This window comes from Natator depressus, chromosome 22 (assembly GCF_965152275.1).
Source record: "Natator depressus isolate rNatDep1 chromosome 22, rNatDep2.hap1, whole genome shotgun sequence".
Classification (NCBI taxonomy): Eukaryota; Metazoa; Chordata; order Testudines; family Cheloniidae; genus Natator; species Natator depressus.
Genome location: NC_134255.1, coordinates 16,609,544 through 16,622,171, shown reverse-complemented (window position 1 = coordinate 16,622,171; position 12,628 = coordinate 16,609,544).

Sequence of the window (12,628 nt, the reverse complement as noted above, 5' to 3'; positions counted from 1 at the left end):
GCTCTCAGGCTGTTTTACCTTCTGTGAATGCTGAGCAGGGCTTTTGCCAAGATTTTGGATTTAGTTCCTCAAATGGCCCAGCTATTTCCCCAGCCATGTGTATTAAACTACTGCTCCCTCTAATCTTGGCAATTTCATGCTACAATATCCATCTGTTTGGAAAAAGAAACACAAACAGAAACTGTTGCTTGAAATGATCACAGATTTACTTAGTTACAACTTCAGATTTATACTTTATTACATCCTATGATATAAGAAGGTCTGCCTGGACAACAGGAGTTCAGTGCACTGACTGAGGTTTGTGAAAGGTATTCATGTCAACATGCAATATCTCACTTCAACGTGTGAATATAATTGATGGTATTATGCATTTGCCTGACCACTGACAGTGCCGTGCAGAGAACTAAATGGGCTCAGCATTCATCTTGCTTTCATTTGCAAAGGTTTAAATAGCTGAGGCCATTCTCAGTGCTCCTGGATTGCATACTGAATGTGTCTCCTTTTCATTCCATAGCCTTTCCTGCCCTAGCAAGCCAGCGGTAGAGATTGCTGTTGGACTTCCAGGCGGAACCTCTTCACTTCCAATGGGGCTGCCATTACCTCCTCAGTCATTTTCAGAAACCAATGTTCTGTTTGTCCTGTCCATTTAATGACAACCGACAGGCCATCATGGATAGGCAAACACTAGATGAGTGCAACCAATTAGTATTTATCCAAACTTTGACAATTCCACCTTCCTTCTCATCTCTCCCACCTCCTGTAGGACACAGGCCAGGGAATTACACCCCATGAGTCTCATGGTGGATGGATTTATCCCTCCCAGCTGGGCCAGTGAAACAATGTCAAACCCAATAGCCCATGGTTTAAGTAGGACTTACCTTGAAGAAAGCCATCCAATCTCTATTTAATGACTGGAGAAAATGGGAGTGAATTTACCACTTTGATGAATGAATAGTTTCAATGGCTAATTACCCTCCATGTTAAGTATCTCTATCTTCTTTCCAGTTTGAGATTTTTAAGCTTCAGCTTCCAGCCTTGTTTGCTGCCCTAATCTTATTTCAAAGTGGAGTAAAGAGACATTGTTGACTGTGGGAGCTCTCTTCCAACTTTATTCTCCTGGTTGGTTGGTTGGGGGTGGGGGGGTTAGTTGCTTAATGTCACCTTTTTACATTTTTTTCATACTTTAGTATTACAGGGATTCTTTTGTATTCTATTCTTGGAAAATCATGCAAACATTTTAAAATAGGCCTTGAATGTAATGTTCAGAGCCAGTTTCCTGATGCCAGGTTGAGAGTCCATTGCATTACCAAGGTAAAAACTTGAGATATTTAAATGAGGACAAGAGAGAAGTTTGAAAAGAGGGAAACTAACATGTCCCCAGTACATAAGAATGGCCATACTGGGTCAGACCAATGGTTCATCTAGCCCAGTATCCTGTCTTCTGACAGTGGTTGGAGCCAGATAATTCAGAAGGAGTGAACTGAACGGCAATTTGAGCGGTCCATGCCATCGTTCAGTGCTAGCTTCCAACAGTCAAAGGTTTAGGGACACCTCGAGCATAGGGTTTCATCCCTGACCATCTTGGCTAATAGCTATTGATGGACCTGTCCTCCCTGAACCTCTCCATTCTTTTTTGAGTCTAATTATTCTTTTGGACTTCACAGTATCCCAAAGCAATGACTGTATTGTGTGAATAAATACATCCTTTTTGGTTTTAAACCTACTGAAATGAAAATGGAAATGAAATGTGTGTTATGTGAGGGGGTAAATAACATGTCCTTAGCCGCTTTCTCTGCACCAGTCATGATTTGATAGACCTCGGTCATATCCTCCCTTAGTCCTCTCTCTTCTAACCTGAACAGTCCCAGTCTTTTTAATCTCTCCTTATATGGAAGCTGCTCCAGACCCCTACACATTTTTGTTGTCCTATTATCTGTCTTTTCCAATTCTAATATATTTTTTGAGATGTGGTGACCAGAACTGCACACAGTATTCAAGGTGTGTTTTTTTTTTTAGTGGAATTATTTTTTGTGCTTTATTACCTATTCCTTTTCTAATGGTTCCTAACGTTGTTAGGTGTGGGTGGGTTTGTTTTTTGTTTGTTTATTTTTTGGACTGCTGCTGCACATTGAGCAGATGTTATCAGAGAGCTATCCATCATGACTCCAAGTATCTCTTGAGTGGTAACAGCTAATTTAGATGCCATTATTTTGTATGTATAGTTGGGATTTTGTTTTCCGGTGCGCATTACTTTGCATTTATCAACATTATGTGCCATTTTGTTGTCCAGTCACCCAGTTTAGTGAGATTCCTTTGGAATTCTTCACAGTAAACCTTGGACTTAACTATCATGAGTAATTCTGTATCATCTGCAAATTTTACCACCTCATTATTCAGATCATTTATATGAAGATATTAAACAACACAGGTCCCAGTACAGGTCCTTGGGGAACCCCATTATTTACTTTTCTCCACTGTGAAAACTGACCACTTATTCCTACCCTTTGTTTCCTGCCTTTTAACCAGTTACTGATCCATGAGAGAATCTTCCCTCTTATCCCCCAAGGTGAGGGACCTTGTCAAAAACTTTCTGAAAGTCCAAATACACTATAGACTGTATCACCCTTATCTACATGATTGTTGACACTTTCCACGAATTCTAATAGATTGGGGAGGTATGATTTCCCTTTAGAAAAGCCATGTTGACTCTTCCTCAACAAATCATTTTTGTCTGTGTCCCTGATAATTTTATTCTTTGCCTGATACTGCAGTTAGGCTTGCCAGCCTTAATGGCCAGAATCACCTCTGGAGCCTTAAGTGTTACATTAGCTATCCTTCAGTCATCTGGTATAAGCAATAGGTTACATACCACAGTTAGTAGTTCCGCAATTTCATATTTGACTTCCCGCAGAAGTTTTGAATGAATACCATCTGGTCCTGGTGACTTACTACTGTCGAATTTATCCATTTGTTCCAAACCCTCTGATGATACCTCAGTCTGGGACAGTTCCCAGATTTGTCATCTAAAAAGTATGACATGGGTTTGGGGATCTCCGCTACATCCTCTGCAGTGAAGACTAGTGTAAAGAATTCATTTAGGTTCTCTTTAATGGCCTTGTCTTCCTTGAGCACTCTTTGTGCGCCTGGATTGTCCAGTGGTCCCACTGACTGGCAGGCTTCCTGCTTCTGATGTAGTTAAATAAATGTTGCTGTCAATTTTTGCAACTTTAGCTAGTTGCTCTTCATATTCTTTTTTAGCCTGCCTAATCTTACTTTTTGCACTTGACTTGCCAGAGTTTATGCGCCTTTCTGTTTTCCTCAGTAGGATTTGATTTCTAATATTTAAAGGATGCCTTTTTGCCTCTAACCGCCTCTTTTACTCTTCTGTTTAGCCATGATGGCATGCTTTGGTCGTCGTATTATCCTTTTTTAATTTGGGTTGTACTTTTCGTTTGAGCCTCTATTACAGTGTTTTGAAATAGCCTTCATGCAGTTTGCAAGCATTTCATCCTTGTGACTGCTCCTTTTAATTTCTGTTTATCTTTTTCATTTTTGTGTAGTTTCCCTTTTTGAAGTTAAATGCTACTGTAGTGGGTTTCTTTGGCATTTTCCCCACTACAAGTATGTTAAATTTAATTAGATTACAGTTGCTATTACCAAACACTTAAGCTATATTCACCTCTTGGCCCAGACCCTGCGTTCCACTTAGGACTAAATCAAAAATTGCCTCTCCCCTTGTGGGTTCCAGGACTAGCTGCTCCAAGAAGCAGTCATTTAATGGGTCTAGAAACTTTTTATTTCTGCATCCCTTCCTGAGGTGACGCATACTCCAGTCAATGTGGGGATAGTTGAAATCCCCCATTATTATTGCATTTTCTGTCTTTGTGGCCTCTCTATTCTCCTTGAATATTTCACAGTCACTGTCACCATCCTGGTCAGATGGTTGGTAGTACGTTCCTACTGCTATATTACTGTTCAAGCAAATGGGATTTCTATGCATAGAAATTCTATGGCAGGGGTTCTCAACCTTTTCCCTTCTGAGGCCTCCCCAACATGCTATTAAAACTCCATGGCCCACCTGTGCCACAACCACTGTTTTTGTGCATATAAAAGCCAGGACCAGTGTTATGGGGTAGCAAGTGCGGCAGCTTCCCAGGGCCCCAAACCATAGGGGCCACGTAATGCTAAGTTGATCAGGCTTTGGCTTCAGCCCCGGGTGGTGGGGCTTGGGGCCCTGGGATTCAGCCCTATGCAGTGGGGCTTTGGCTTTCTGCTGTGTGCTCCAGAAAGTCTAATGCTGGCCTGGCTTGGCGAAGCCCCTGAAACCTGCTTGTGGTCCCCCAGGGGGCCCTGGACCTCTGGTTGAGAACCACTTTCTAGGGTACAGTTCAATTCATTTAAGATTTTTACTATATTTGACTTTCTTTTACATATAGTGCCATTCCCCTGCCGGTATAACCTACTCTTATTCCTACGTATTTTATGCCTTGATATTCATGTTCCATTGATTATCATAATTCCTCCAAGTTTCTATGATGCCTACTATATCGATAGTTTCATTTAATACCAGGCACTCAAGTCCAGCCAAGTTACTATTGAGGCTTCTAGAGAGACAAAGGGGGTGAGGTAATGTATTTTATATTTAGACCTATATAGCATTTGTGTACACGCACTTAAATTTGTCAATATTGAATTGTCTGCCTTCATTGATGTAATTGAATGGGACTCTTTTTTTCACTTGACTGTTTCTCTTCAGTTCCTGCCTGTACTTAATCAACTTCTATCCCCTCCTCTTTGCTGGAACATAGAGAATCATCTTTAATAAACCTTCCCCTCAGAGGTGTCTTTTCCAAATCATGTCCTCCTCTGCATTTGTTGGCCGTCCTCCAGTCCTTAGTTTAGAAACTCCGCTATGACCTCTCTAATTTTACCTGCCAGCACTCTGGTTCCATTTTGCTTTAGGTGGAGCCCATCCTTCTTGTACAGGCTCCTCCTTTCCCAAAAGGTTCTAATAAGCCTAAATCTCTGCTCCGAACACCATCATCTCATCTGTGCACTGAGACCCTGTAATTCTGCCTGTCTAACTGGACGCAACTGTGCACACAACTGGAAGCATTTCAGAGAATGCTACCCTGGAAATCCTAGACTTTAATCTCTTCCCGAACAGCCTAAATTTGGTCTGTAGGATCTCTCTCCTGTCTTTCCCTATGTCACTGGTACCTATATGTGTCGTGGCCACATGCTCCTCCCCATCACTGTACATAAGCCTCTCGAGATCTGCAACCTTTGAACCCGGCAGGCAATTCACCATGCCGTTCTCTCAGTCATCACAAACCCAATTATCTATATTCCTAATAATCAAATACCCCCATTCTGCCTCTTCCTAATAACTGGGGTCCCCCTCCCCTGGAGGGGTATCCTCAGTGCGAGAGAATACCAGGACATTATCTGAAAGGACGGTCCCAACTATGGGATCATTTCACTCCTCTCCAGCTTGACGTTCCCCTTCCCTGAGACTTTTATCTTCCTCAACAGCACAAAGGCTGTCAGACTGGGAGTGGGACCCACTCTACTGGATCCCAGAAAGTTTCATCTGTGTATCGCTCTATTTCCCATAGCTCCTCCAGCTCAGTCTCAAGAGTCTGTATTTGGTTTCTGATGGCTGAGAGTTGTTTGCACACGTCACCTGACCACAAGGCAGGTAATCCTACACGCTGCATTCAGTAGCCAAATGCATAAAACTGTTTTCCCTTATATGTAACCTTACTGAGATTTTTAATTTGAATGATCTCAGCGCATGTCTAGATTTTGTTAAATTGAGGCAAATGATCCTGACTTTAAATAAAAATTGACTGTTTCCCCTAGGTTTAACACTGTCAACAGTTGAATAAGTAATTTGTTACTAACTCTGTGATTCTTTTTTTTTAGGTAAGTAATAGAATTTTTGGAATATTAACCAAGCATAGTGAGGAATTACTTTAATTTAGTAAATGATTGTCATCTGTATAATGGCTTCCTTGACTTTTCTGCCAATTTGATATTAGTAAAAGTACAGGCCTCCATCACTAGTGCTACATAAAGTAATTGCTTTAACTTGCAGCAAGTAAAATGTGTCTTAATTTTAATGAGTTTGAGAGTTATATATAGAATATGCTGTTAAAAAATATCAGACTACAACTCAAAGGCATTGATTTGAGATCGCAAGTCAGTTATCAATAGAAGGTCCTGACAACAAACTAATAGGTTTTTCTGAAGATCCAATCAAATTTTCTAGGCAGTAGTTTGAGGTGTTCCACATGGGATAATATCTGTCCCATACTGTATTGATTTCACTCTCTCTTTTTCTCTCTCCTTTTGCCTTCAGCTCGCATTCCATGTTAACAGTTAGGCAGACCATGAGCTGTTATGCTTTAGCAACAGTTTCTGTTCCCTTTGGCGTCCTCATTTATCTAGCTATCATTAATGCCAGACATAATGGTTTCCTGTTTTCCTGCTTTATATCCCAATGCACACAGCTCTGGAGAGTAAAAGATATTATTAAAGAGTGCTTTGGTTTGTAATGTACATATCCCAAAAAAAAAAGGCGATTCCCGGAGCAAAAGGGAGCTGGTATGCATCACAGCACCGCCACCTTTGGTGCAAAGTCAAAATAACAAAAACCAATCACTCGAGAAATGAAGCTATATCGTCTGATTGGGATGACGCTTCCCTGTACCATTGGGCCTGCAAGTTAGGTATTAGTATGGTAAAGAGTGTGCACTCTGCATTAGCTGAGTTGTTGCAGGTAGATTTGGGTGGAGAGAAGGGCTGAGGGAATAGGACTTGTGGGTGGCTGGCTCTAGAGAAGGCAGGCACTGCTGTGTCAGGGCACTGTCTGCGTTAAAAGTTTGTTGGATCTTTAGACAATGAAACCTCCCTTCCTTTGGATATGCTTTGATATGACAGTGTTGTTTGTTGTACAGTAGTGCCTAGGAGTGCCAGTCAGAGACCAGGGCTCCAGGGTGCTAGGTGCTGTACGAACAAAGACCAAACGATGTTCCTGCCACAAAGAGCTTACAGTGTTGCTGAAGCTGGAATGCTGTCCAGTTCTGGTGTCCACAATTCAAGTAGGATGTTGATAAATTGGAGAGGGTTCAGAGAAGAGCCACAAGAATTTTTAAAGGATTAGAAAACATACCCGTTTAGCTTCTCAAAGAGAAGATTAAGGGGTGACTTTATTTCATCCTGTAAGTATGTACATGGGGAGCAAATATTTAATAAAGAGATCTTCAATCTAGCAGAGAGAGAACACAATCCAATGGCTGGAAGTTGAAGCTACATAAGGTGTACATTTTTAATGGTGAGAGTGAAAGTAATTAACCACGGGAACAATTTCCCAAGGGCTGTGGTGGATTCTCCATCACTGGCAACTTTTAAATCAAGATTGGATGATTTTCTAAAAGATCTGCTCTAGGAGTTATTTTGGGGAAGTCCCCTGGTCTGTGCTATCCAGGAGGTCAAACTGAAAGATCACAGTGGTCCCTTTTGGCCTTGGAATCTGTGACTCAGCCAGTGGGTTAGTATTGAGATTACCGTAGTGCTTAGAGGTCCCTTCAGGCCGGGGCTCCATTGTGCCAGGTGCTGTACAGACAGGTAGTAAAAGACAGTTCCTGCCTCCAAGAGCTTCATCTTAAAGACAGGACGCTGCCGGTGGAAGAACCAAATGCAGTGTTGGGGGGGACAGGGTAGCAGCAACAGAAGCATGGTTTACCTAGAACAGCTGTGTGTGCAAATTTTAGCTGTAATAAACCAATCAGTGGCACTGATATTTGCTCTCTACCTGCCTAGGCATCATCAAGTGGCAATGTTCTTTAGACATCTCAGCATAAGTGAGTCTTTAAAGATTTGAGGGTGATTACTATTCCTCGCTCTGCCATTGACTTTCTGTGTGACCTCTGTGTGAATGCACAATTCCTTAACTAGCGCTGTTCTCAGTTGCCCCCATCTGTAAAATACTTCCAGGGGAGCGGTGAGTCTAAATAACTGTAAAGTGCTCTGAGATACTTGCAGGGAAGATGCGGTGGAAGTGAAGTAGTGCTAAAATGACCTATAATAAATAAAACACGAACAACATCCTTAGGAAATCCTGTCTTTGAGTGGTTTCAAGTGGACTGTGAATATTTTGCAGAGTCCCAATTTGCCCTGACCATCCCCGTATATTTCAGTAAGATTTCTTATTGAACCCCAGCCTTTGTGGAATAGGTGTGTCCGCACAGTGAGTGTCCATGTGTGCTGTTGGTTCTCAAAAGCATATTCTTTTGTCTCCCAATACGTCACTGCCATTGAGGAGTAGTTTGCTCAGCAGGTTCAGATGAGGTCCCTGCTAACTGAATGTTACCCCAGTGCTGAGGACTTGGATTGCAAATTCTTCACATTGCCCTACTGGCTATTCACTCTTAATTTGAAGATGAGCCCAATGACTTCTAGTTTTGCTGCTAATGAGATTTTTCTAGACCATTCCTCTGAGAAACTTTACGGGCATTTGGTTCTAGATCAGCCAGGGTAAGAAGCATGTTATCTGTGTGAAGAAGAATTTGCAATTGTCGCACTTGTTAGTGCTCACCAGCTCAGCCGTTGAGGGAAAAGAAGCAAGCAGGAGACACCTATCTCGGGCCTCCTTGCAGCAGAATGGAAAGTAAGAAAGTGCTGTTGGCAACCACTGAAGCAGATGGTTGTGAACATAGCAAGTATACAATATTTATAGTATACCAATTGAAATGAGCTTTACTTGAGACTCCAAGCCCAGGCAGAGCAATTCAGTCCTGTGCATCGAACAAGATTGTAATTGTGGTCGTTCCAATTTACTAACCATTTGCAAAAGATTACTTACCTTGCACATATTATCCTCTCCTAATCTTTCTTTAATGAACACTACTTTATCTGGGTGTATAATTTCAGCAAAGGGAAAAAAACAATTTCCAGCCTCGAAGGCAAAGCTTTAGCTAATATTTTAACATCTGAATTACTGCAAGAGAGAAAATAGATCAAGTCTGTAGCTAATAAAAGTTTAAAGGCACCTCAGCCTGTTTTAAAGGGTAGAAGCGGGGACATTTCCTATTATAAATCAAAGGCTTGTCTTGGATAATTTCTTCTTATGTTTTAAACAAATTGAAGCATCACTAAGGACTGTCCATCTGCTTCCTCTTTTCCAAATTGGCTGATTTTTATCACTCTTCGCTCCTCTGATAAAAGGGACCTAAATTTTCAAAACTGATTGGTGATTTTGGAAGCCTTCATTGTTGGTGCCCAGCCCGAGGCACCTTTTAAATGCGCCTCATTTTCAGAGGGAGGTTCTTCAGCACTTTCTGAAAAATCAAACCCTGTTAAGGTGTCTCACGTTGGGAGCCAAAATCACGAGTCATTTTTGAAAATTTAGGCAAGGTGACTCCTTAACTGTGATTGGCTTTGTCAGAATACAGCTGTTTGACTCTCTTTAATACTTCGACAAAATTGTGGGTGTGGGCAGACAGGAATTTTCATGATTTCCCTCCCTGGTTTTTGACCAATTATAGAGCCGGCCACTTTTTTTAATTTTTAATTTCAATGTTTTTAATTGGTATTTTTTTGAAACTAAGTGACTTTTCCCGCCCCCGCTTTAGCCAGCTTGAATCAGAAATTTGTGGTCATGAGTGTGACTCACAGCACAACATTTATTTGAACAACTCTCTCCCACTCAAAACTTCACACCTACATGCTGGCTCATTGTGTACAAAGATCCTCTTGAAAAGATAATGGCTTCTCAGAGACAGCTGTGAGCAAGCAACTTGAATCCAGTACTTGGCGTCTACAGAACTTACGTTTCCTGGCTGTTCTGCTGACTCAGCACATGACCTTAAGTTCTCTTTCTCTTTAACCCATCTGTCAAATAGGACTAATGGTGGCTTTTATCCATCATTGAAAGGTGTGATGTAATCTTGGGCACAAAGCTTGATATAAGCCCAAAGTGGTATTCATCCTCTAAATAAGCATTAGTGATACTTAGATACCAAGCCACTCATGGCATGACATGAAAAATGTGAAATGCTAATTACATGATTGATATCTGTATTCCAACCCAGAGGACGTGTTCCATTGTAACTATTATTTTGGTTCTATTAAGGGTAATGACTTAGTAATCTTCAGGGACATAACATTACTCTGGGGGGAAAAAAGACCTACACATCACTACAGACAGCTCAATAAACACCTCTGCTCCGATATGCAGCAGCAGTCAAAAAAGGCAAACAAAATGTTAGGAGCTGAAAGTATAACAGCACTGTTCTATAAATCAATGGCTCGCCCTCACGTGGAATGCCGTGTTCAGTTCTGGTCGTCCAATCTCAAAAGAAAAAAAAATAGAAGATGGAGTCCACGGATGGGCTATGAAAATGTTTGAGGCCTAGAGAGGCTTCTGTGTGTATAGAGATTGAGAGGTTTTGTTTTGATTTTTTTAGGGAGAAGACAAATGAGAGGAGGGGACAGGATCAAACCATTAAGCATATAGCGGTGAGAAAATTTGAGGGCACCTGTTTTTTTACACATTCTTCTAACAGAACAGCAAGGGGATGTCCAGTCGCGATGAAAGGCAGGATTTTTAAAACAGATAACAGGAGATACGACTTAAAATAGTACATATTGAACCTGTGGAATTCTGTGCCACCATGTATCATGGAGGTCCAGAGCCGAGTGGGATTCAGGCAGAATGAGGCGTTTATGAGGATAATGACTACACCCATTGTTACGTTACAAAGGATGTGACAAATGCTTGGGAAGGGGGAGAAATTTTCCTATTTCAGCTAACAACTATCTGATGGAGCTGGGGAAAATTTTCTACTATGGACAGATTTTCTAATTATACACTAGCAACTTCCTTGTATCTTCCTCCAAAGCAGCTGGGGTTGGCCAGTCTGACTGAGAGGCTATTGCATTCTGTGGATCCCTGATGTGATTCAGTCCGGCAATGTCTATTAATTCTCACATGTGGTATTACCCAATAAACCTTCAGGGTGTGATGGCCGTGTGGATGTCGGTATATTTACCTATGGCTGGACACTAAAGCCAGACAAATTCAAAATAAAAATAAGGCACAAACTTGTAAGAGTGAAGGTGATTAATCGTTAGGACAATCTGTTTTCCGTCTCTTGATGTCTTCAGATCAAGACTGGATGCCTTTCTGGAAGACATGCTTTAATAGTGATGAAGTGTCATGATCTTTGCTGAATTAGATGATCTGGTAGCTCCTTCTGGCCTAAAGAATCTATGAACTTATGAAAGCCTGATGGAAGTTGTCGTGCTTGAGTACTGGGGTCAAGCTGCCCACCTCTCTTTGTGTACTAATGACAACCTCTAGGATGGTTGGCTCTGCTGAGGCCCTATTTTTGTGCCAGCAAATGGGATCCTTGGAATTACTATACAATGTTCTCGTCGTTTTATGGTGACTGGACTGTTCTGTGGTCAGGGTTCTGGGCGCTGGGTGCTCTTCCTTGCTCTACCACAGGCTTTTGCTATGACTGCTGGCAATGCATTTCATGTCTGATCTCTCACATTCCCGATCTGTAAAATAGGGGATAATGCTCCCCAGCATTGCAGGAGATGTGAGGTTTAATGCATCATTCATAAAATGCTGTGATCTTCAGACAGAAGGGGCTATGGAAGTGCAAACTGCTTCAAAATATCTACAGCTCTGAGTGGAAAAGAAGCATGACTGTTAATGCAGGTAAAACTGCTCACAAAGGCATATGAAGAGGAGAGTACTCCTACTTTTGAATAGTAAATTTCAGTGATTTGGTTGATGGCTAAATTCAAAGTTTTGGATTAGTCTAGATGCCTAATCTAGCATGCAGAAGGTGAAACATAACAGGCGCAAGAGAACTTTAAGTATTCCTAAATTGGCATAAGATATGGCACCGTTAAAATGGTATGCCTGTTTAGAAGTTGCATGGAAAATTTACTGCGCTGTTTGTTCATTCCTAGCCAGAGCCATGAAATGCAATTTAGAAACTGCAGTAGATAAGTAAAACAAGGTAAAGTCTCTAAACTAAAAACCTGGTGAGCTTGATGGTCCAGCCATAGTTCAGTATTTGGCTAAATGGATGATTTAAAAGAAGCTTTGGCGCTTGCTTCTCATATTGTGGAACTGCTGAAGCCATGGGGAAAGTTTTCAATCAAGCTTTAAAAACATTGGTCCAAATCCTGCCTTCAGGTCTACACCTGCCACCCCATTAAACAAAGTTAATGGGGTTACATATGTGTGTAATTGAGGGCAGGATGCAGCCCTTTGTTAGCAAAGAGGACAAGCAATGCTTCCCTTATGAGCTGAAGACTAACATGACCCCTAGGTCAATCTTTGTAAAGTGCTTTGAGATTCTCTGCTGAAAGGAGACACACAAGGGCAAAGAACTGCACACCCTGCTGCTCTCTCTGAGAGAATGAGTGACTACAGGCACCCTGCTAACTGCAGAAGTTTCTTGATGGACTTTGGTCCTAGTAAAGAGTAAATGTCACAGACGTTACAGCTGTGCGGACCAAATAGAGAGCTGCAGCTATCATCTCCAGCTTCTCTCCAAGCTTGCCTCTGTTACTGCTGGCTGCTGTTGAGGCATCAGGCAGT